Source organism: Stegostoma tigrinum, chromosome 22 (assembly GCF_030684315.1).
Source record: "Stegostoma tigrinum isolate sSteTig4 chromosome 22, sSteTig4.hap1, whole genome shotgun sequence".
Classification (NCBI taxonomy): domain Eukaryota; kingdom Metazoa; phylum Chordata; class Chondrichthyes; order Orectolobiformes; family Stegostomatidae; genus Stegostoma; species Stegostoma tigrinum.
Window position 1 is genome coordinate 33,567,660 of NC_081375.1, and position 25,654 is coordinate 33,593,313.

At 38.6% G+C, this 25,654-nt stretch overlaps 1 protein-coding gene across 1 annotated transcript in view; it reads right to left on the reverse strand.

The window, feature by feature from the left end:
* tnrc6c1 (trinucleotide repeat containing adaptor 6C1) overlaps positions 1-22,873 on the reverse strand; it is a 637,257-nt gene extending 614,384 nt beyond the window's left edge. The window contains exons 1-2 of the mRNA XM_059653753.1: positions 22,626-22,873; positions 19,495-19,636 (exon numbers count right to left, since the gene is read on the reverse strand). The gene's annotated coding sequence lies outside the window, so the exon portion shown is untranslated. The remainder of the gene's footprint in view (positions 1-19,494; positions 19,637-22,625) is intronic.
* Between the last annotated feature and the right edge of the window lie 2,781 nt (positions 22,874-25,654).

Below are 25,654 nucleotides of genomic sequence, written 5' to 3' on the forward strand. Positions count from 1 at the left end.
TGCGAGAAATGATGAGCTGGTTTATCATCCTAGAGACAGGGAATGGGAGCTGGGAAATTTCCTGGCTTACCTCAAGAGGAAAATCTTGGAGGCAGGAGTTTTGTTTTGAACGAGGCATTGGAGGTGTCAGAAATCAAGTCCATCACTCTCAGAAATATTTTGAAGGCAGTGACAAGAGCTGCTGAAAAAGCTGATAAAAAGGTAATTCTTCCTTAAAAGTACCTTCGTTAACTACAACCTTTCAAAATGTCAATCATTCAATATTAAAAGCAGGAACAACAAACACGTGAACTAATTTTACCTTGTGTAACTGAATGTTTTGCAGTTGACGTAACTGATCACAGAGCAACAGCAGCCAATCAAGCAATATTTTCTTCAAGTGGTAACTGAAGTGCAGAGGCATCCTCTAAGTGGATCAGAAGTGAGCCACGAGGGTTGTCAGAGGCTGGTACATGACAGGTTTATGGGCATGGGTGTGTGTGGCAGTATTCATGGAGCATGCCCTGAGATGTCGGTGCCCAGTTCCCAAAATGGAGATTGTTCAAAGCAATTGGCTGGCCGTGCAGGGCAGCTCGGGACTGAAAGCGCTTGTTTGGATGTAGAACTATGTTTTAAAGACTTTGTGGGAGCAAGAGATACCATTGAATTCCGAGATATTTGCTGAGTAGTTCTGGGAATGGTGAATGGGAAGGTGGCGTGGGAATCGGATGGGAAAGATATCATAAGTGCAGAATAGGCCTTTAATAAGGCGAATTTGGTAAGATAGGGCTTGAAAACTAGCTAGGCCTCATGGCAATAAACCCTCCAAACAAATTGATGCAACCCAGAATTAGTCAAAAAGAATGGAAGATCCAGCTTGAATTGTCTGAAGCAATACCATTGAGAGACACAATTTTAAATGATTAAAAATGAATTTTAAAACCACACTGTTCCATTTATTTGGTACTTTGGGCTACAGAAATAAATCTCTAAGTAAATTTGAATTATATTCAATAACTTTTTAAATAAACTTGCAGTCAGAAGAACCAGTTTCATTTAAGGGATTCCTAGGGGTCCGGATACAAACACAGACAGGAAATTCCCGATGGTGAGTTCAGACCAGATTTGTCGGTTTGTCTGCTTTCTTGTATGATAACTTTTAAACTAAGCAAGTAAACATGGAAACTAAATTTACCTCATACTTTCAAAACCTTTTGTGCTGATTTGACCAATTACAGGGGAATTCCATTGAAATACAATTGAGGTGAAATTCCATGGCCTCTGTCACCTGATTTGTCAAACAGTCCTATTAGGTCCGAGCTACAGTTATGGAAGCACATACTTCCCCTCTTGGATACCTGGACATGGACAAGACAACAAGATGGAGCCAGGGCCATGCTCTCCAGGTAACAAAGACCTGCAAGCACATGTAGAATAACAAAATGTGGAGCTGGGTGAACACAGCAGGCCAAGCAGCATCTCAGGAGCACAAAAGCTGACGTTTCGGGCCTAGACCCTTCATCAGAGAGGGGGATCTAATGAAGGGTCTAGGCCTGAAACGTCAGCTTTTGTGCTCCTGCGATGCTGCTTGGCCTTCTGTGTTCATCCAGCCTCACATTTTATTATCTTGGATTCTCCAGCATCTGCAGTTCCCATTATCTCTGAGCACATGTAGAACTGTTCCTTTCAGAAGAGTAGGGCTAAAATGTGCAGCAGACAATGTTCTTTCTGTTATACAATTCTTCATAATCCATGACTGAATGAAAGGTATGTTTAATGTGGCTTAAAAGAAACAACTGTCTCACAACAGTGCCCAGTCGCAAGTGGTCTGCTGGGATAATGAGCATCCAAATCTTTTTATGAAGACAGAAATAATAAAAAGAGACACAGACAATGTAAATTAACTGACCTGATTGCGACAAGTTCTATCTGGATAAAAAAAAACAGAGCCTTAAATTACAGCTGTTCTAGAACCTAAACCAATTTAGACCAGCAGTCCATTTATGAATTTTCCTTGATACTCATGCAATTTTCAGACATCTTTCATCAGTTACATGGTTTATTCATGCTAATGAATTTTAATTTTCAAATTAAATCTTCTCCATTAAAACTTAAACAGTATTATCAGTAAATCTGCTAGGAGCCAGCTGGCACATCTGCAAACAAGTGCAGCTTTTACTGCCTGTCCACAATACATATGTACAGCATCAACTAATCATTACCAAGGTTAACAATAAATTTGAGATCAACAGCTACAAAACTGTATTTTTTTTCTCTGTGATTAGCATTGCAAACAAACTAGACTAAAGCCAGTCCAGTGTGAAATTCAAAACCTGCAGCACAGCTGCATTATTGCATTATCATGTTCTCTCCCCGTTGTCTCATATTTTTTATGCATCTAAACTGAATCATGAACTCAAAGTGCAGCCCCACCTGCTACTGCATATCCTTCAAATTTAATAAACTCCAGTTCATCTTCAATGACAAATATATTACATCACACACCAGATCTTGCTTAATCCTGTCCTCACTGTGCCCCATCTGCTCCAAGTTCATGGAAACCACAAATGTTACATTCCTAGCATTGGATTGAAGTTTCTGTATTCTATAACATCAAATCTTACAACCCCAACATAGTGCCCAATCTCAAAATAAAACTCTTTTCCTCTTGTGAATCTCTGGTGGAAGTGACATAAATTGTTTTTTAGAAATGCACAAGCAGCCTCAGGAAGAGTGACATATATTGGCAACGCACAATAACCATTAAAATGAAGCTGAGTCATAGTTTCAGATCAGCTGCAGGCCTGATAGATCGTGTAAACTGATGGCAGTACCCCTGAACATTGGCCTGACCAACTTTTGTGGCCACATGGTCTTCTTACCGCATTGCTTCTGACAAACTAGCTACAATGTGATTTAGCATTCTCAGAATTGGAAGTCATTACACAAACTAGTCCAAACAATTCTTTTGCACTTTAACATGTTAGCAACTGAACCAAACATTGACACAAATAATTATTGCCGTTATGCTAGACCTTAAATTTGCAACTTTGCCAACCAATCAAATTATACCAAATCATGGCAAACAGTCCTGGGAATGTTGGAGCCAGAGTATGATGTCTATTCACGGATTGAGGAATATTTTAGTATGTCAACCTAAATACACCTCTTACAGCGTTTTTGCAAGATGCTTGACATCTCAAGATGAGGAGTTTTTTTTAAGATGAGAGGAGAGATGTTTAAAGAAGACATGAGGGACAAATCTTTTACATGGAGGGTGGTTTAAGTGTGAAATGAACTTCCTTAGAAAGTGGTGAATGTGGGTACAATTACAATGTTTAAAAGGCATTTGGTTAAGTACATGAATAGGAAAGGCTTGGAGGGACATGGACCAGGAGCAGGCAGGTGGGATTAGTTTAGTTTGGGATCAGGTTCGGCAAAGACCAGTTGGACCAAAGGCTCTGTTTCCATGCTGTATGAATGTATGAGTTTATGAGTGAAAGTCAGGAATTGTTGTACTTTTACTGGTATTCTGAGGCAAACAATAAAAATGGTAAAGATTTTTATTTTCACAACATGACATAATTTTGTCAACGGTTGTCAATATTCCAAATCCATGTCATTGATTTTCAATACTTATACGCAGCATATTTAAAGTAATATCATTAACTATTTCAACAACAGTAAACTTGCACCTATATTTTCCTTTTAGTAAAGAAGGTCATTGTATCCTTTACTTCATATCCTTAGGTAAATCATTTCATCCCGACATAATTTTCCTTAAAGTAATGAGGGAGCTATGTTCTATATTGACAAAAGGATCTTGACTTGACACTAACTCTATTTCTCCCTCCAAAATGCTACCCAGACAACTATTTCCCTACATTTTGTGTCTTTAATATCAGATTTCAAGCATCTTCAAAATTTTGTTTTTTTTAATAAACACTAACTTTTCATTTAAGCGGAAGGTTTATAATAAATTCTGGGAATGTAAGCCTGCTTAGCTTCCAAAAAATAGTTGTCAAGTCGAAGTACAGTCACAAAGTGAACCTTACGGTTTGCCTTGGGAATAACACCTATGCAGATTAAGTTTTGTCTTTCCGATGCTAGATTGGTAGGTTTTGTGCCATTATTAAACCATAAAATGGGCTCAATGCATGCCAATATCCCACCTCATAATTACAGACAGAGATCAGCCCTGAACATTCAAAAAGATTTGAATAATTTGTTCTTATCTTAGACCCCCAATTCTGTTAACATTCTGCAATTTGTATTCCAGGCTTAATCCATCCAGCATGGCAAACAGGACCTCACATTGCACAAGGTCAAAAGATATTTCAGTATCTAAGGAGACCACCAAAGCTCTTAATCCATCAATCTCACGATGCTGAATTTCTTGACGAATTCACACATCATTTTGAAAAATATAAATCCTGTTTGATCAGATTTAATCAATGTGGGACGTATTCCCTCAAGACTAGTTGCTAATATCTTTGCAAATGCTTAAAGTCAACATTTAATGAGAATATATATACATCTATATAAGGAAGGACTAAGGGGATCCCTCTCTATCACATGAATTAATGAGGCTGTTAGGAGTCTTTCAGGTCAGGTGAGACAGCAAGCAGAAATAAAGGTGTTCTCACACGTTTGTAACTTCAAACAAGCTGAGACAGGCCTTTTTTTTATTATGAATTGCAAATTGTCTAGGCCCGGAGCATTTGAGCTCTGAATAGAAATGTCTTTCTTTTAAAGTTGCTCAACCAAAAGTGCTTCTCATTACCCTCAAGAACCTCTTGTAGGGCATCAATTGTTAAAGGAACTCTAAAGTTGCATCAATGAGAATTCTCAAGTGTAGAAGAGTTTCCTAATGAGGATGGAAAGTTTGGTTAATTTTAATCGAATCTTTTAATCCTTTAGAAAGTCACATTGGTATATGAATTTTTGTTGCATTGTTCTATCATCCAACATGAAATGTCAATAAACGTTCTGCAATAAACAACTGTCACATACCAACAGTGTTTAATGGCTGTGAAGCTGTTCCCCATCTACTCAAACAAAATACTGGTGGTTTATGTGATAATGGGAACTGCAGATGCTGGAGAATCCAAGATAATAAAATGTGAGGCTGGATGAACACAGCAGGCCCAGCAGCATCTCAGGAGCACAAAAGCTGACGTTTCGGGCCTAGACCCTTCATCAGAGAGGGGGATGGGGTGAGGGTTCTGGAATAAATAGGGAGAGAGGGGGAGGCGGACCGAAGATGGAGAGAAAAGAAGATAGGTGGAGAGGAGAGTATAGGTGGGGAGGTAGGGAGGGGATAGGTCAGTCCAGGGAAGACGGACAGGTCAAGGAGGTGGGATGAGGTTAGTAGATAGGAAATGGAGGTGCAGCTTGGGGTGGGAGGAAGGGATGGGTGAGAGGAAGAACAGGTTAGGGAGGCAGAGACAGGTTGGACTGGTTTTGGGATGCAGTGGGTGGAGGGGAAGAGCTGGGCTGGTTGTGTGGTGCAGTGGGGGGAGGGGGCAAACTGGGCTGGTTTTGGGATGAAGTGGGGGATGGGGAGATTTTGAAGCTGGTGAAGTCCATATTGATACCATTGGGCTGCAGGGTTCCCAAGCGGAATATGAGTTGCTGTTCCTGCAACCTTCGGGTGGCATCATTGTGGCACTGCAGGAGGCCCATGATGGACATGTCATCTAAAGACTGGGAGGGGGAGTGGAAATGGTTTGCGACTGGGAGGTGCAGTTGTTCATTGCGAACCGAGCGGAGGTGTTCTGCAAAGCGGTCCCCAAGCCTCCGCTTGGTTTCCCCAATGTAGAGGAAGCCACACTGGGTACAGTGGATGCAGTTTATGTGTTTACAAAGAAGAATTAACGATCAGGAACTTTGAATTTCCATTTCATATAATTCCAGAGCTGTTCTCATAAATTTCTATCCGAAATTATGGATGTCATAGGGTGGAGTTTTTTCTGAAGAAGGGTCAAGGCCTGAAACGTCAGCCTTCCTGCCCCTCTGATGCTCTGGCCCACTGTGTCCATCCAGCTCAACACTGCGTTAAGACAGGTTAGTGTACTGGTTTGTTATTACTGCAGAAAATGTGTATGTGCAATGTAAACTAGCATTGTTTTACAGTAAAAAAAGGTATAATCATCAATACTGGACATATAATGTTTTCAAATCTGAACTACTAACTTTGCAGAGGGTATCAAGTTAATTTTCCAGTCTGTCCAGTTGTATGTTCACTGGAAAATATAAATAAAAATACCATTCTGGAAGGTGTGTGATATACAGTTTAAGGCTTGCATGCAGTCAGTGATGTTATTAGCTTTGCATTGGATTTGATCAGGCAGCTGAACATGGGATAGTAATTTGTAAAAAGATAAAAGCAAATTATTAGCAAATATACTTGCCATTTACCTACTGCTGGATTTATAAAAAAGAATAAAAGATTTGACTGATTCTATTAAATTTTAATTTGTCACATGCCTCCTTCCTTAAAATATGTTTCTTGCTGGAGAAAGAACTTTGAGTTTTTTGGAGCTCTTTCCCCCATTTTATGGATTAGTCTAACCATATAATATTATATATTGCCAGATATGTAATTAAATCATACATTTTCAAGAATGAACAGTTTGTATTCAGATAACAAGACCAACAGGTTTTTCTTATAAAACCAGGGAATTACCAGTCAATGTGAGATCTCACCCAAGGGGAACTGCAGTGGGTTTTGTATCAATTTTTTTTTCTCTCTAGTTTGTTACATTTTCATTCTCAATGCGCATAGGTACTTGTGTGGGTGGGAGAGAATCTATTTCCTATGCATAACTTACTCAGCAAAGAACAAGTGTTGAGGCCCCCAACATGCTCATTAATCCAAATACACAGTGACAATTCAGTGACTAACCCATCCCTATGCTTCAATAAACTGCAACTAACAAACTCCAGAGATGCTAGAAAAGGAACTGAAACAAACATCATCACTAATGTGGCTATTAGTAGCACACAAACATTTCAAATGTTAACAATACAATCTTTATAATAATTTGACATGAACTACAAACAATATATGTATTAAATGGCAGAAAGATGAGCTACTATGAGGATAGACAGCCAAATATTCTTTCACAATAACAGTTCACTTAGCTCATTTCACAGCTTCTATAGGAAAACAATATTATGAAATCCAAACTGTCACAACTGATAGAAACCTCCTTCTCAAAGGAGGGCTGCAGCCTAAAAACACGTTGGCAAATAATCAGTGTACTGGAATGGATAGGCAAGTAAGCCATCATTTAATGCAACTCTGGCATCAGTTGCACCAAAGCTCTGCCTCCTATGGGAATTATCAGGGAGCTTACCAGAAAGGAGCATGTGAATTTGGAGCTGTTACATCACCTGTAAGCATAGAAATGTAGCAATTAGGAGAGGAGTAGGCCATCAGGTTCTTTGACTCTCGTTCACCATTCAATATGATCATGGTTGATCATCCAACTCGGGATCTTGTTCCCACATTTTCCCTATGCCGTTTACACTCTTTAACCATTAGCACCATATCTAAGATAACAAGGTGTGGAGCTGGATGAACACAGTAGGCCAAGCAGCATATTAGGAGCAGGAAAGCTGACGTTTCGGGTCTAGACCCTTCACCATATCTAACACCATTTTGAAAACATTCAATGTTTAGTTTCAGCCACTTTGGTTGGTAGAAAATTCCACAGGCTCACTACTCTCTGGGGGGAGGAATTGTTTCCTCATTTGAGGTCTACCTCATATCCTTAGATTGTGACCCCTGGTTCTGGACTCACCAGTCATCAGGAACGTCCTTCCTGCATTACCCTGTCTAGTCATAGAGTCATACTGATATACAACAGGGAAACCGACCCTTCGGTCCAATTCATACATGTCAACTAGATATCCTAAATAATTCTAGTCCCATTTGCCAGCATTTGGCTCATATTCCTCCAGACCTTTCCTATTCATGTACTCACCCAGGTGCCTTTTAAATATTGTAATTGTGCCAGCCTCCAGCACTTGTCCTGGCAGTTCATTCCATAAAAAGATCACTCTTGAGTCCCTTTTAAATCTTTCCCTTCTCATCTTAAACCTATGCCCTCTAGTTCTGAGCACTCCACGCTAGGGAAAAAGACCTTGTCTATTTACCCAATCAATCTCCCTCATGATTTTATAAACCTCTAAAAGGTCACCCCTCAGCCTTCAATGCTCCAGGAAAAATAACCCTTGTCTATACAGACTCTGCCTATAGCTCAAACTCTCCAGCCCTGGCAAGATCCTTGCAAATCTTTTCTGAACCCTTTCAAGCTTCACAACATCCTTGGTATAGCAGGCATACCAGAAGTGCACACAGATTTCCCTTCGTGGTCTAACCAATGTCCTGTACAGCTGCAACATTACCTCCCAACACCAATATTCAATGCACTATCTAATAAAGGCAAGCACACTAAACACCAGTTTCATTATCTTGTCTACGTGCGTTTACTCCATCAACAAACTATGAGCCCTCACCGCGAGATCTGTTTGATCAATAACACTCTCCCAATCTATCACCAATCCACATTCCTACTTCTGCTAGCAAAGTGGATAATCTCGTGTATCTATATTATACTCCATTTGTCATACATTTTCCTACTCACTCACCTTGTCCAAATCACACCAAAGCATCTCTGCATTCTCCTCACAGCTCACCCTCCCACCCAGCTTTGTGCCATCTGCAAACTTGGAGATATTATATTTAATTCACTCATCTAAATCTGTTAGTTCTTACAACAAAGCGAGCAGGTGATTGGGAGAAGAGGGCAAAAGGAAGAGGAATTGATAAGGATGGGAAAATCCTGGAAGGTGGAGATCTTGCAGCGAGTGAGTAACAGGGAGGAGGAATGTGGCAGCTATCAGAAAGGTGGATGGGACAATCATATTTAGTTGTCCATGTATCTTTAATTCAGTAACATTTTTCTTTACCTTTTTGGTCATGGCATTTAGAAGATCTTTTAATAACTAGTGGTTAGGCTATATGTTGACCCAGATCTGATGTGGTCCTTGGAAGTCCCTTTAGATTCACATGGCTGCTTTAAATTCCTTTTGAAGTACAGTCAGTGCTGTATAAATAAATTTTAAACTTCACATTGGGCCAGTGAGGTGAAGGATCAATTGTTCAGTTCTTTGAACCTCTGAAGAGGTATGTAATGTCGTCATGAAAATTCATTTCTCTTCTTCAAATTGTACCACTGATCTTCATTAGGCAGGCTGGGTGAAAATGGAGTGGAGCAATTGAAAGACAGCATAACCGACAATATAGCTTTGCCATGGTATTCTGCTGAAACCCCAGTTTAGGTTAAGTGTTTAAGTCCTAGAATGGGACTGGAACTGACAGTCTTCTGACTTGGGGACTGAAAACGGAGCAAGCTGACCCCGCTGGTAACATGTCCAGATTGACCAATACTCTGAACTGCTGCTCAGTTGACAAAGAATAAATCTTAGGATATTGTACCATCCTAGCAGTTAGCTTCTGCAAAGGTTACATCTCCAGAATCTCCATGTTCCCTTCATTTCCACTTCCATTTACTGTTGTTGTCCTGATAGATGACAACATTAGTATTGCGGTGCATTGCCAAATTACGAAGGATACAACATCCAACTCAAGCATTGAAAATTCTACTGTGTTACATTATGATATTCCCTCCCCCACATGAAAATGCAAATGCCTGAATATCATTTTTCAACTGTCAAACATGTACTCGGAGTCTTCTCATTATCTGTCTCTTCTGCATAATTTGGGAATTATACTCGAGTTATCAGCTGTGACTTTAGACCTTATCTCACTCACCTAGGAGAATGACTTCACATTAAAATAAAACTGACAGGACACACACCGACAAATAGATTAATATTTTATCTTGCAATTTATACACCCCCATCATCTGTCCTTGCAGAAAATTCCTGTCGAGTTTCAAACTGGCAAGAGTACATGAGTCACTGCAATCAGATAGATTGTATGAGTATCCGTGGTGACGGTTTTGGTTTCATAGATTACATATATAATTCTAGAATAGAAACATTTCCAGCAATTTTACTAAATATGTATAAATGGTTGTGTGGAGCCATGCTAAGAAATCCCACTTTTCACACGTTAGTGGTAAATCAGATGCTTTTTCACATTGGATTCTGAATATAAACATTACAAACTACTGTTTATTGTCATCTGTGGGGCTAGTAAATTTAAGCATGAACCCATTGATCATATTCTTTTGTTGGATGTATTTGATTCCATTTTAGATTCTAATAGCTAAAAAAAAGTTAATTTCTATGAAACCATTATAATAGTGACTCATGCATCATGATTAAAGTGGATGTGCCATGTTAATACTACAAGGGAGGCTTTCTTTTCATCAATTCTTCATTTTTAAGACTTCATTTTTAAGAAATATCCAGAATTCCTTGTGTATCAACAAATAACCCTGAATCAATAGGCATTTTACACTTTATCTTATGATTTACTCCGTGAATGGAGAGTAAAATTCAGGCAGCATATTGAAGCACTTTCTTTGTCTGTTTCGAATTTACAACAAGAATATTGTATTTTCAGATATGGTTTGCAAGATGGTGGATCTGATGCAAACATCTTTCCAGCCACAAACAATGGGCAAGAAAATTGGTCCCTCTCCTAAACCAGGAGCCAGGAAAATGAGGCAGCTTCAGTGCAGACTGCAGAGCTAGCAATCCACAAAGTTTTAAGTATTGCCTGCCACTCTCAAATGAATACTGTTGTCATTTTTATTTTTAAAATGTATTCGATGTGTTGAGCTAGCACCTCCATTGGCAGGCTTCAAATCTAAGTGTTGAAATGCTTCCTATTGGGCCATCAGCATTGGAAGCCTGGCTATACTCCTGAAGTGGATGGCGATCACACTTAAGTCATTCCAAGGGAAATTGTGTGTGATAATTAAACTCAGCAGGGTGTGGGCTCGGAATCGGATTTGATTCCAATATCAGGGTCATGTTCACTAAAGGAAAATCCTACTTTGTGTCAGAACTAGATGGTGCCACTGAAATGAGCTGATAAGAATTTTATTCATGGAAGTTCCACTCTATAAATAAACAAATAAGGATGTGTCCTTTGGGATTGGAATATATACTCAAATGAAGAGAGATGATACTTTAAAAAGTATTCATTAAAATGTTAGTTAAGTGGGAAGAGTTGGTTTAGATGGAAAATTATACGTAGTTGTAGACCAGGAAAAGACCAACTTACAAAACTAGAAAGCATGATATAATTTTCTACAGCAGACTAATACAAGGCAATTTCTCTTTTCACTTACTAAAAATGATAGAATATAATACATTGGGCTGCTTTTCATCATCAAGGAACAAATGGCATCATCTGTACTTGCACTTGCCTGTCGATGTTACATCAACTTTTGCGACAGATATTCTTTTCAACCAACCATCAGAAAAAACTCAGTGTTTTTCACAGGTATCTTGGACATATGTGACCAAGTAAGAAACTTGTGTTAGAAAACAAAGAACAGCATACGCTAGAGATCTGAAACAAAAACAGAAAATCCTGGAGAAACTCAGCAGGTCTGGCAGCATCTGTGGAGGGAAGAACAACTAATGTTTCTGATGTTATGTAACTGTTCTGATGAAGGGTCATTGGACTTGAAATGTGAACTCTTGTTGTTTTCTCCACAAATGTTGTCAGACCTTAACCAATCAGAATTGATCATTGGCAGTACAGTGTCTGTCAGAGGAAATGATTGTTAACATATTTAATTCAGTCAAGTCAGGTACAGAAAGCAAAATAAAGACAGGAAAAGAAAGGCATGATTAAGATAGAGATAAAAGAAGCAAAGAAAAAGTACTTTAAAATTATACTATTTAACAGTGTCTTTTTCAGGGTTTCTAACAGTATAAGTAAAATTTGAAGGAACCCAACTTTACACAATGTTAATTTTCAGTTCTAGAATGGTTCTCGACAGTCATCAAGACTTAGCACAGAACAAACAGGCTCTTACAAGTCCCAATTCTTTTTTGGAAATGTTTGTTTGATATCTGTCACTTAAAGACAGCAACTTTACACAGTTTCATATATATTGATGTCGAATTTTTCAACGTGATGCCATTCTCCTATTCAGGTGCAGCTTCTGGAAGAGCAGGTTGTCTTACACAGCAATCAAATCAAATTGTGTGTATGTAGTCACCAAAAATTGCTGTTCAATTTACATCATAATATCAGCAAATCTCTGTTGGCCTCATCATTTTATCCCACCACAAAGCCTAGACCATTGTCTGCCTGTATGCAATTAGCTGATAAAGATTACGTGTGTTAGCAGAATGGATAGAATGTGAATAGTTGCAGTATTTTGTCAAGTTTCCTACTTTCCACTGTTTTTAAAAGGTAATAAGGAAGGTAGCATTTAACTCTCAAGGGGAGAAAATACTTAACTTTTGATTTGCTTAACTGTTTTGAAAACAATGGAAGCAGAAGTTTCTCAAGTTTGTAGAGTATCTAGACTTCTTCAGTAGCAGGAGATCACAAATTTTGTGTATGATCCCTAATTTAATAATAATAATAACAGAGATGTTTCGGCTGCTTGACTCAGCTGAGAAGATTAGGGTGAATCAAAAGAGATTCTCTATTAAAAGAAAAAGAACCAACTAGAGAGGGAATAGGACCCCTCAAGGACAAAGTGGACATGAATACGTGAAACCACAGTGGATGGGTGAGACCCTCAATGGATATTTCTCCCCTGTGTTTACCTTGGAGAGAGACACTTGGTGAAGTTAGTGGCAATAATTTGGGAACAGTCCATATCACAGTAGAGGAGTGTTAAAAGTATTAGAATGTATGAAGGTGGATAAATCTCCTGGTCCTGACCAGACATATCCAAGAACCCTACAAGGGGCTAGATAAGAAATTACCGGTGCATTTGCTGATGTACTTGCATCACCATTAGCCATGGGTGAGGTATCGGAAGGTAGTGAATGTTGTGCCCTTATTCAAGAAGGGCTGCAAAGAAAGACCTGGGAAGTGTAGAGCAGTAAGCTTAACATCTGTGGTAGATCCGTTAATTGAGAAGATTCTGAGGAATAATATATACATCCATTTGGAAAAACAGGGTTTGATTAGAAGTAGTTAGTGTGGCTTTGTGAATGGGAGATCATGCCTCACAAATTTGTTAGAGTTCTTTGATAAAATGACCAGGAAGGTTGATGATGCCAGGTCAGTAGACATAGTCTATATAGATTTCAGTAAGGGCTTTGATAAGGTTCCACATGGTAGGCTGCACTGGAAGGTTAGATCGCATGGAATCCAGGGAGAGCTGACAGATTGGACAGAGAATTGGCTTGATGGTAGGAAGTACAGAGTGGAAGGATGCTTGTTGAATTGGAGGCCTGTGGCGAGTGGTGTGCCTCAGGGGTCGGTGCTGGGTGCTGTTTGTTATTTATGTCAGTGACTTTGATGAGAATGCACAAGGCATGTTTAGCAAGTTTGTGAATGGCAATAAAATAGGTGGTATTGTGAACAGTGAGGAAGGTTATTAGAAATTGCAGCAGGATCTTGATCAGCTGGGGAAGTGGGCTGAGAAATGGCAAATATATTTTAATATAGTTAAGTGTGAGGTGCTGTAGTATGGAAAGTCAAATCAAGGTAGGAGTTTCATGATGAATGGTAGGACCTTAAGGAGTATAGTGGAATAGAGGGACCTTGGAGTTCAGGTGCATGGTTCTCTGAAACTGGAGTCACAGGTGGAAAGGGCAATGAAGAAGGTTTTTGTCACACTGGTTTTCATCAGTCAGGGCACTGCGTATAGAAGTTGGGAAGTTGTGTTACACTTGTACAGAACATTAGCGAGGCCGCATTTGGAATATTACGTTCAGTTTTAGCCACCTTGCTATGGGAAGGATGTTATTAAACTGGAAAGAGAGCAGAAGAAATTTACAGAGATGTTTCCAAGGCTCAAGGGGCTAAGTTATAAGGAGAGGTTGGACAAGCTTGGACTTTTTTCTTTACAGTGTAGGAGGAAGGGGGGATCTTATAGAAGTGCATAAGATCATGAGAGGCATGGATAGGGTGAATGCACTCAATCTTTTTCCCAGGCTGGGGAATCGAGGACTAGAGGGCATCAGTTTAAGGTAAGAGGGGAAAGAACATATGGGAACCTGAAGGGCAACTTTTTTCCATAGAGGGTGGTACACATATGGAATAAGGTATCAGCAGAAGTGGATGAGGTGGGTGCATTAACAACATTTAAAAGGCACTTGGCAAATGCATGGAAAGAAAAGGTAGAGTATGGGCCAAGTGGAGGGAAATGAGGTTTTGGTCAACAAGGACCAACTTGGGCTGAAGGGCCTGTTTCCATGCTGCAGGACTTTATGAATCGATATGAGTGTTCTATCACAAGGCAGCCTTATGGTTTGTTTCAGGCTATCTCATTGAGCTGATCCTTTTTATTCTTTTGAGTGGATCATTTCATTACATTTTAAAAATGATTAATTTGAACAATTTGTGGAATAGTTCCAAAATGTAACCTTAAAAGCTGTTGGACTGTCATAAAATCCAATTGGCTCATTATTGTTGTTTTATCAATCTGTGGAATAGATCTTCCAGTTTGGCACAAGCCTGCAAGTATGGTGAGGAAAATCGACTAGGTCTGACTTTAATTTTTTCCAATAGATCTGTGCAGTTTTGCTTTTTTTTAAAGCCCCCAGTTCGCAACACACTGGTGAGTAAAGTGGACATGAAGTGAGTCATTTATGTCACACTATTTCTCTGACTTTGCATAACATTCAGTACTGATAGTTGGGTTCTTCTTGAGTTCTCTGAAGTCTACGTAGCACTGAATATTATCACAGGCTTGCACTGAGTTCTGTGTTTTCTCATGTTACTGCACATTTTACACATAACTAACTGACTGTACTGACTCCATTACACAGACTGATAGAAGGCATGGTGCTACCTTTAGCTAGAACATCACATACAGATATTTCTGCTGCAATGTGTGTTTCATTAATGCGAATTGGCTGGAACACGATTGATAAATAATGGAAGTTGTGTGGATAATGCAAATTTTCTACTGTACAGTATAGCGATTTTGTATAGGATTTCCCTATAACACGGTTTTATATGCAATTGTCTACAGCATGAGGTCACACAAGGGTGCAACTGTTGCATTATAGGAGAAATACCTGTTGTGTGATGTCAAAAGGTATAAAGGTATAGTGCTTGTCAGGACTGAAATCTGTGCCATAACTCAAGATGGAACCTCAAGTCCATACTGTGGATTGAAGCTGTGGACATGCCAGATGAAATGGCTTGACAGTTTCCCTTGTCTGAAAAATAATACAGGTATTTCTCCTATAATGCAACAGTTGCATTCTTGTGTGACCTCATGCTGTAGAAAATTGCATATAAAACCGTGTTATAGGGAAATCCTATACAAAATCGCTATACTGTACAGTAGAAAATTTGCATTATCCACACAACTTCCATTATTTATCAATCGTGTTCCAGCCAATTCGCATTAATGAAACACACATTGCAGCAGAAATATCTGAATGTGATGTTCTAGCTAAAGGTAGCACCATGCCTTCTATCAGTCTGTGTAATGGAGTCAGTACAGTCAGTTAGTTATGTGTAAAATGTACAGTAACATGAGAAAACACAGGACTCAGACAGTGTGCAAACCTGTGATAATATTCAGTGCTACGTAGACTTCAGAGAACTCAAGAAGAACCAAACTATCAGTACTGAATGTTATGCAAAGTCAGAGAAATAGTGTGACATAAATGACTCACTTCATGTCCACATTACTCACCAGTGTGTTGCGAACTGGGGACTTAAAGAGAAAGCAAAACTGCACAGATCTATTGGCATTAATCGACTTCCCTCACCATATTTGCAGGCTTGTGCCAAATTGGAAGATCTATTCCACAGATTGACTGTCTCAAATTGTTGTTTGATTAAACTCACAAAACTGTATAAGTGATTAACTACAGCTAAAGACCAAAAGCTGTAGACTCAAGTAGAGCTAAACTGTCATCCAACAAATTGTTCAGAGCAAAGCTATTCTGCTTTAGTACAACCAGTCAAGGGTTTCAGTGTTCAAGCAGTTAACTAACTGGAGAGGAACCTCTACGGCCATGCACTTTATCAATCGTCGTAGAGCTCAACATGCGAGGGCAAGAGATAAAATCTAAATACTTGCATGCCTTTTCAACCAAAATGCTAAGTGGATGATGCTCATTGGCCAGTTGCCAAGCGTGCACTCAAAGAAAACAGCTTATAATTATACAGCACCTTTAACTGAACAAAATTTCCTAAGGCACTTCAGATGTCGATTATAAAACAACATGTGACACTGAGCCATGTAGAGAAATATTAGTATCAGATGACTGAAAGTGGTCAAGGAGATAGGATTTAAGTTGGAGAAAGATGGCAAGATCAACAACGATGTTGAGAAGGACCTGGAGGAAACGCTTACCTCTACTTAGCTTCAGTTCTCTTGACAGACGAGTCTGTGGGTATTAATGTCATAGCTGCATTGTTGGAGACCTGAGCACTAGAGCTTAGCCACTCTTGTCTAGTAAAGCAATGAATCAAACATTTACTTAACAATATGGAAAATTGACCAGAATTGTCCTAACTACAAAAGCCCAATAATTTCTTAACCTATCAGTACTTTATTTTATCCTTCCATGAAAAGTGTTTCACTGGATATTGTAGCATTTATTGCCCATCCCGAACTGCCCTTGCAAGATGGTGACCTGCCTTCTTCAGCTACTGTAGTCCTGCTTGCATTGGGATGCTCACAGTGCTGTTTGGAAGGGAGTTCCAGGATGTGAGCCAGTGACAGTGAAGGAATTGTGATATTGTTCCAAGTTTCATGTTGGGTTACTTAAAGGGAAACTTGTAGTTGATAATGTTCCACTGCAACTTCTGCTCTTGTTTGCCTAAGTTGCGAAGATTGTGGGCCAGGGAGGCATTCTTGGAGGAGATTCGATGAATTGATGGAATACATCTTGTATGCAGCACATGATGTTGCCATGGTGGAGGGAGTAAGTGTTTAGGTTGATAGATTGGTGCTGTTCAAGTGGCCTGCCTTGACTTGAATGGTGATAAGTTTCTTGAGTGTTATTAGAGCCACAGTTATCTGGGAAAAGAGAGCATTCCATCACACCCATAATCTGCGCCTTGGATTTGATGGATGGGCTTTGAGTGGTTGGGTAGTGAGTGACTAATTGTAGAATTACCAGTTTCTGACAAACGCTCACTGCCACAGAATTTATATGTCAGTCCAGTTCCATTTCTAGTTAGTAGCAATCCCAGAATGTTGATATTGGGGCATTTCAGCATGATAATACCCTTAATTATCAAGAAGAGATGATTTGATTGTCCCTTGTTTGAAATGGTCTTGCCTAGACTTGTGTGGTATGAAATTGGCTTGAGAATAATTAGCTTCATTTTGAATGTTGCCTAAATCTTGCTACATATGGACACAGACTGCTTCAATATCTAATTCACCCAAAAATTGATAATTTGAAGGAAGGCATTCTCAGTTGTAAAAATTGTTGTGTACTTTATATACTTGATTTAACTCACATCAAAGCAGAAACCAGTTCAGACTCTTTACTTACAATAGTTTTAAACTATTTTGACAATTGCAAAACATTTGTACTCATGATTAAATGGGATCTATCTTCTAGTAGCTTCTGTAGTGTTCATTTACTTCAGTTTTCTGAATCCACACCTGGAATCAAATTATCAGGCATGGCAGGCATTGATCTGTTAGCAGATATCAGTTTTCATGATTGTACATATCAATTAAACTATTAGCGACTACACCAACAAATGATATCTGCTCGGTAGTAATCTGTTGACTGATATTGAATAAGAAATCAGCCAATAATATTCAGGTCTGATCACATGCTGAAGACAGATGTAGATAACTACCACTGGGCAGTGAGAGGAGCTCTCTTGACCCCAGGCTAACTTTGATCAAGTATGGCACTAAGAAACACGCATAAATCTGAAGTCAGTGACTGGAGAGAAAAGAAACTTCTCCAGAGGTTATAGTCATACCTCTGACAAAGGAGCAATCATTGCAGGGGTTTGCTATATGAAACATCTTGTCTGACCCATTCTCAACTACTTCACTCATGATCTTTCCTCTGCTATAGGATAGAAGTAGATCTGTTTGCTCATTCCAGGGTGTATATCTGCTCAAAAGTTTCTAACCAAAAGCTGATAGCAGGAGTCAAATTACATCCAGCTTGGTGCTTGCATTCACACACATCAGATGAAAAGCATCTTTTCACTGTTGACCGGAAGTAAAACTGGACCAGACATATATTCATCAAGCGTATAGATAGGTACAGCTGCATCACTCAAGAATCTTGACATTGTCCATGCTATAACTTTATGGATGAACCTCAATGTCATTGGAATCAGTTTGCAAACCACTGGAACCAGGGCAGAATGGCTACTGTGCATCGCGGTTATATCACTAAAAGTACTTCAAAGTCACCCTGTATTCTTTACCATCTAAAAATGCAATGATTTTGTGATAATATTAACACTTACATGTTTCTCTCCAATTAACTTACCAGCCTCAACTGGATATGCATCAATGTTCTTTCATTGACACCAAATTAATTATCTGGAATTTTTTGATTTGATATCATCATTGGAACATTATTGTAACTTGCACTGATATTGTTAAGAAAAAATGCCCAACAATACAATTAAAAAGGCAATTTTCAGCATTGTACGCATCCCAAGAAAGGAAGGGAAACAAAAACATATGAATCTGGAACAGCATATTAACTTGTATTAAATCAACCTCATTATCTGGAGTGAAAGGAGGTTCAGTGGGCATCGTACATACTCTCCAGCGAATGATGTGCTGGGAGTGGGGTTAATTAAGCTACAACCGCAAGTACAGAGAAAACACACTCAGTTTCAATACATAGGAGCCTCGTCCTTACTTATAGAAAATAAAATCAAGCTAAAAAAGGTCTTAAGGAAAAGCAGCAGTAAAGAATGCTTTCTGTAACTATACCAGTACATTTGATCATCTGTAATAAATAAATTGAATACAAAGTTATCCGCTTATTTGCAATAGAATCATTAATTGGGAAACAGTACCTAATTGGCACTGACACAAAATAAATGCATCAATGCCCAGAAAAAATTCAAATTTGCTATAAAATGCAAAATGCCTCAGGGTATGCTGTTACAGAATTTACCCACACTGACATTTGCATTGAATTTTCACCAGCTGAGTTCAGATATAAAGGTTAGAATTATAGAATTAAACTTTAAAGACTCCCACACACAGAACTTGAAGATTAAGTAGCTACTTCAGTGTTTTGCTATATTTGATTCTCTAACCCTGTTTTTAACACAAAAGGTCAAGGCAAGAAAAATAAAATACTAATTTTATTGACTTTCCTAGAATTGGGCTATTTACAATTCTGACACAAGTAAATACTTGCTTTTCTGTGGACCAGTGAAGCATAGTCTGCAGGTCAATGATCATACTTTCAAGAAGGAGGGGTATATATCGAAAGCTCTGCAAGGTTTTCACCAGTTTCATTAAGGCATTCTTACTTCTGTCAATAGTAGCCTTATCAGAATCTGAAAAGGACGAAAGAACTGTTTTAGATTGCTGTCAGGGATGACTCAAGAGGACCTGAACCGCAGTGGCATTGGATAGGTGTTCTAGTGGCCACCTAAATTAAGTCTTGAACTCCTGTTCCCATCCAGAAATGAAACACAATGAGATGCAAATTTTCTCTGAAAAAAACCTTGATCTTGTTTGTTTCTCCACAGTCTCATTAACAAGGAGTCATAAAAAACATGAGTGCACTGTTCACCATTTCTTGAAATTTGCTTTGTGAATTTGTAATAGCAGTCCCAGAAGTTAGAAACCAAACTGGAAATGTTTCCAAAGTCAAATCTATTCTTTTTTTTCTGAGTACAAAGGCAGCACTGTGTAAATGCTATCTGCAGTGATGCTTATTAATTAATGCATCTGATTTCATCAGCCAGCTTCTCCTCACAATCAGCACCTGTCAGGTCATAGGAATCATAGCTGGTCTTCAGTGGAGCTAATTAATTTTTCTTTTAAAAATATTCACATCAAACAAGGTAACAAATAGAAAAGGGACTATCATACTTCCTGAGCAGCATAACAGAATTTAACATCACTCTGTTAAAAGAGCCAACTTATATTACGAGCTACATTAAATGAACTTTCTGCTTACCATAAAACAATCATACTGATTGATGAATGTATGTATTATACATTCATTCAATTTATTCCAACTGTTTTCTTTTAAAATGTGATTGGGAAATTGTACATAAAACATATGATTGGAGAACATGCATCAAGTCAGATTCGCTAATTTTACTTTTGCAAATATTTAACCTGGCATATATTGAATATTACAATTCTATTATATCAATTTTGAAGACAAAGGGACTAGGGTGGGTCTCTAGAGATGCCATTTCCGAAATATACAATGGCTAACTCGAAAGAAACATGATTCCTTTGCTACATAAGGTCAAACTTAACTAGTAGTGAGAAAGATCAAATTAAGGTTTATTCACTGTAATTATATTTCAAGGAAGTTGCTAGCAACCCTGTGCCTTTTGCAGTCAGAAAACTTGTGACCTGTAGAGGTTGGCTTTGCATCAGCTATGACAAATGATACTTCTTTGAAAAACTGCAGGATAAACCTTATGTGTATTCCTGCACACACAACTTAATTAGCACAACATTGAAACAATTGGCTCCATATCAGGTACGCAAACTATTGAAAACTTTCAAGACTAATGCGCTTTTATAAAAAAAGTGCTATTAGATCAGGCTGATATACTTTCATATTTACACATTGGAAGTAAACTAATTAGCTTGCCAAATTCTACACACCAAGATGATGGAGCATGACTGTCCATTTTGCTGGGCCCCAAACAACTGAACAGAGCCCCACTGACTGACATAGCAAAAACAAATGCTTTATTCACGCTTGTTCCCTCCTACAATAGTGATTTATTATTGCCACTGTATACAACCAGAATGGATAAACTCTGCATTTTAAATAAATAATATAAATATTGAATGAGGTATTCTGAGAATGTCTGTTGTATTTTCTCACAACACATCACTACAGCATCATGTGTTTGAAAACTGCTTAAAAATTATCTTTAATTTTGTTTAGCCATGGGAAATTATCAAAATCTACAAACTGAGTTCAGTTGTCAGTGTTAACAATCACTATTTAATGCATAGTTTCTTAGAAAAAGTTCCTCAGATTATATAGAAGACCAAGCCATTCTACCAAGTTCACACACCTCCAGATACTGTAGTGGTATCCCAATCCTGTGCTGGGCTCTAAAACAATCTAATCATGTAAGCCAGGTTAAAAGAAGGTTTGAGTGTTTTTATTCCTGCTCTTTAATTGCTGCCTATAAAAAGAATAAAACAAATTTGTCAATGCATGGAACAGCATCAGAACATCTACATTAAATTAACTCAAGTGCATTATTTATGCCAGCTTTATCATTCAAAATCATCAACATTTCTTCAGCTGGCAGTTTCTATTCTAATCTTCCTTTCCGCTTTATAATTGTCTGAAGCTACACTCTTCCCTGCTGGAAGATTAATTAGCCAGTTCCCCGTGCACAATATACCATACCTCTGAATGCTGTGGAATCTGGAATGATGCCAACTCTCTTATTACAATTCAGCTGGCTGCTGCTGTGAGAGGCTCAGTGCTCCCCTAACAACAGTTGCTGTGCCAACTTAACCCCAGCACTGGCTAACTTTCAAAAATCACAGGCCAGACAAACTTTGATTGGCATAATTACTCACAGTCATTAAGCGCAGTCGCATTACACATGCAAAACAGGCGAGTGGAGTGCACGCCGGCAGCTCGCATCAGTAAGACGAGCAGTTGTTCAACAGTGTACTGTAATGGAGAAGGCACTCGGCTCCTACCTAATGGATCTCAAATACTAAAGCGACAAAAAGCTTCAGCGCAGAATCTACTTAAAGAGCAGCATTGAGATCATCTGAGGAGGGTAACCTTGTCAGCCATGTTGGATGCAAGGCTTATGGCAAACACAGTAGGATACGTTAACCAGACAACGATTTTCCCACGGTCTTATTCTAAGTAATCAGTAATCAGCTCTTGAACATTTTTTTTCTACAGCTGCCATTAATGAAGACAAGACAAATCTGCATATTGCCATTCTTCATTGTGCTAACTTGGCAATGAGCCTACTGCTCGACTGAATAGCCAAACATAGGGCCTTGAGGTGAAAATGTGGAAACAGCTGAACGCTGCAAAACTGGTTCACTCAAAACGATGAAACAATTAACAACGGGTGGGAAAATTAGAAGCGAAAGCACGCGTAGACTGTTGAAACTCTCACTTTTGCTTTCTTTCTATATCTTCGACTTGGTCTCCGTGCGGGAAGGAATTTAGTAATCACAAACTGAGGTACAGATACAAAAATACTGTACAAAAAAAGTGGACTAAACAAAAACAAAAAAAAATGAGGCCAGGCTGAAATTCCTGCGCACTCTGCAACCATCACTAATTAATTAGCGCTAAATTACCTCACAGATCGGCCAGGCATCAGCTTCGTGAAGTTTATTCAGCTCAAGGCGACAAAATCGAAACAAAGCGAATAAAGAATATCCAGCAAGACCCAGGATTCAGCTGCTGGATATGAATCAGAATTTATGGGAGAATCTGCTGCATGTGAAAGCAGGTCATAAGCTCTGCAATACAGGCTGCAACAGCCAACTGCAAAATGAATACATCACACTCAAACAGGCTGACGCAGCCACAGCACACATCCTTACTTCACACCATCAAAATATTCGATGAAACACACTTGCGAAAATACTAATGATGTTGGCCATTTTATCACACTTTTAATTTTATGTACCATCGGGAAGCCCTTGCCTCCTTAAGCTTTTTGTTACCAACGCGACTATTTTCAAGGAAATCTAGTGACCCGCTATGAGTTGGAAATTTGCCTAACTTTGCTCCGAAACAATTGTACACTTGCAAATTAGCAATTACCATAGTTATGTCCAGGATTTGATTACTCCCAGCAGTGTCAAATTGTGCTTCTGTGAAAAAATGTTTTGTGCGTAATCCGCTCTGTACTGCAGCATATTTGTATACCTGTAGTATGCCAGCCTTGTACTGTGCTGAACGGTACGTTAATTAATCATGTGAAGCTACAAAGCACCACTTTGTAAATGAACGAGAGGGGACTCTTTTGTTTCTCCCACTGGAAGTTACAGTACAAACCTGGCAAATCTATGTGGCTAACCTAAAGGCAAGCAGATACTGTTAATGATTGTGCACAGAGCAAAATGAGACGTGATGCCATATGTCTCATTTTGTCAAGCCAGAAATGAGGAGAGATGCAGCAGCCATTTTATAAACAGAATAACACTAAACAATAAAGGGCTCTTAATGCAAACAATGCAAATTTAATTTTAAAAATCATATTTCAATGGTGATGTGCATGTTAGGACTTCTACAATTTTCTTAACAGCATCACTATTGGAAGGTGGTAAACAAATATAAATAGCAGTGATCTTCAAGCTGCTAAAAAAGGAAGCAATTTTGATTCACATCTCAATTATGTGGAATGAATTAAAAAATTAAATACTTACAAAAACACCCTGAATGGAATACAGTCATGCTGTTCTTATTCCAGTATTATGTTGTGACTTTAAATATTAGGAGCTTTTATATGGGAGAATATTAAAGGAAAATTTCATTGGTAAGGCACATACTAAATCTAAAATGTAGAAATTCAACATATAACTAAAAGAAATGAAATAATTTGTATTTAGCCATTTACTTCTAATTTGTCGTTTGGTCAATTTATTTAGTGCATTCAAACAACTTATTTAAATTTGATATATCTCAGAACATGCACTATTTCTAAATTTTCACACCACCTGATGTGTGCAAACCTGAAAAATCTAACTCATGCTTACCACAAATAAAATGAGCCAGTAGCTCACTCACTAATTCTTTATACTTCCTTTATTCTCTTGAACATTAAAAAATGACCATTTTCTGTTGACAAACCTCTACGATTAGCACTGATTAATTCTCAGAATCTGACAGGTTTCTTGTTCCTGCTGTTTAAATAACAAACCACCTTATGCCACTTCATTCCAAAAATCATTGAGGCAGTTGAGATCAGCTACATCCCTGCACAAAAGCAATGGATTCATTTTTTTCCCTAGGATTGGGAATTAGTTCATATTTCATGGATTGAAACATAGAAATGAATAGTTTGCTTGGGCATCTGTTAAGGAAACAAAACACTTCCCATTAGATGTTTATGCACTTTGAGCTTGTGATTTTGTCAAATTGGCGCACATACTAACACACACACACAAACACACACACACACACACACACACACACACACACACACACACACACACACACACACACACACACACACACAGGTATAATTTTGAACTTATATTGTGTCTCATCTGTGGTTTTTACATTTCCCCTTACACAAGACATAATATCCACACAGCCATCATTATCAATTATTCTGCCAGCACACATTAAAGATCTTACAAATTAATCTAGTTCATATTTTTCACAAACGCTCAAACAACCTGTCATTCTTTTTCAGTAAAGTACCAAAAGATATACTGTTACACCTTTATTTTGCTTATTTATCAGGGGCTTTTTCTTTTCAGATAATGTTAAAATTGAAAAATATACAGCTTCTGTTATGTTGGTCAGTCAACATCAGAAGCCATGCATTTACGGGAAAAAAAACTTACCAATGAAGTAGACTGAGTTTCCTCAGGCCTTTGGGGGCAGGTTGGATTGTTGGGAAAGTTTCAGAAATTGACTTTGCGATGGGATATGGATGTGACACCATCCTGCTCTGACTTTCCCTTGCTCACAATAATGGAGAGCAAGGGACACCCTTGAATCGGATGGGGAAGTAATTAAGAAATTTTAGAGAAATTGTAGAATAACCAATTATAAGGATCTTAAGCCTTGAATCTTGGATTTCCAACTGTAAAATCTGTGTTTTTTTTTTAAACTGTCAGCAACTCAGCAGGGTCAGCAAGATGAGCGCATAGCCTAAAGGCCTCCTTCAGTAAAACTGACAAGCTGGAAAGCCTTTGATTAGTTACTCTGAAGACCTCCAGCACTGGCCACTGAGAGACTGCTCAGTACTTCTTCAGGTCACTTATTCTCTGAGAGTGTGATTATTGCTTGATAGGTGATTGCCAACTGCATGGAGAGAGAGAAAAGAGAGAGTCAGTAGCACAAGCAGAGATGATGGGAACCAAGAGTAGTGGGAAGGAAATTAATTAAACCAGTCTTGGGAACTTTTACTTACTTGCAGAGGAAGCCAGAAGCTAAAAGAAACATACTCGAGTTTATAAACATGCAATAACAATATCAAATTGAGACATCATAAGAAAGCTGTGAGTTAATTGACTGGTGAATATTGCATCTATTGTTTGTCAGAAACTGGTCTTCCACTGGTAAAAGTATATGTCCAGTCACTGTTTACTTCTCCAAGGCTGAGCAGCAAAAGGCTATTTAAATTCTACCCAATCCAAGCCAGCAA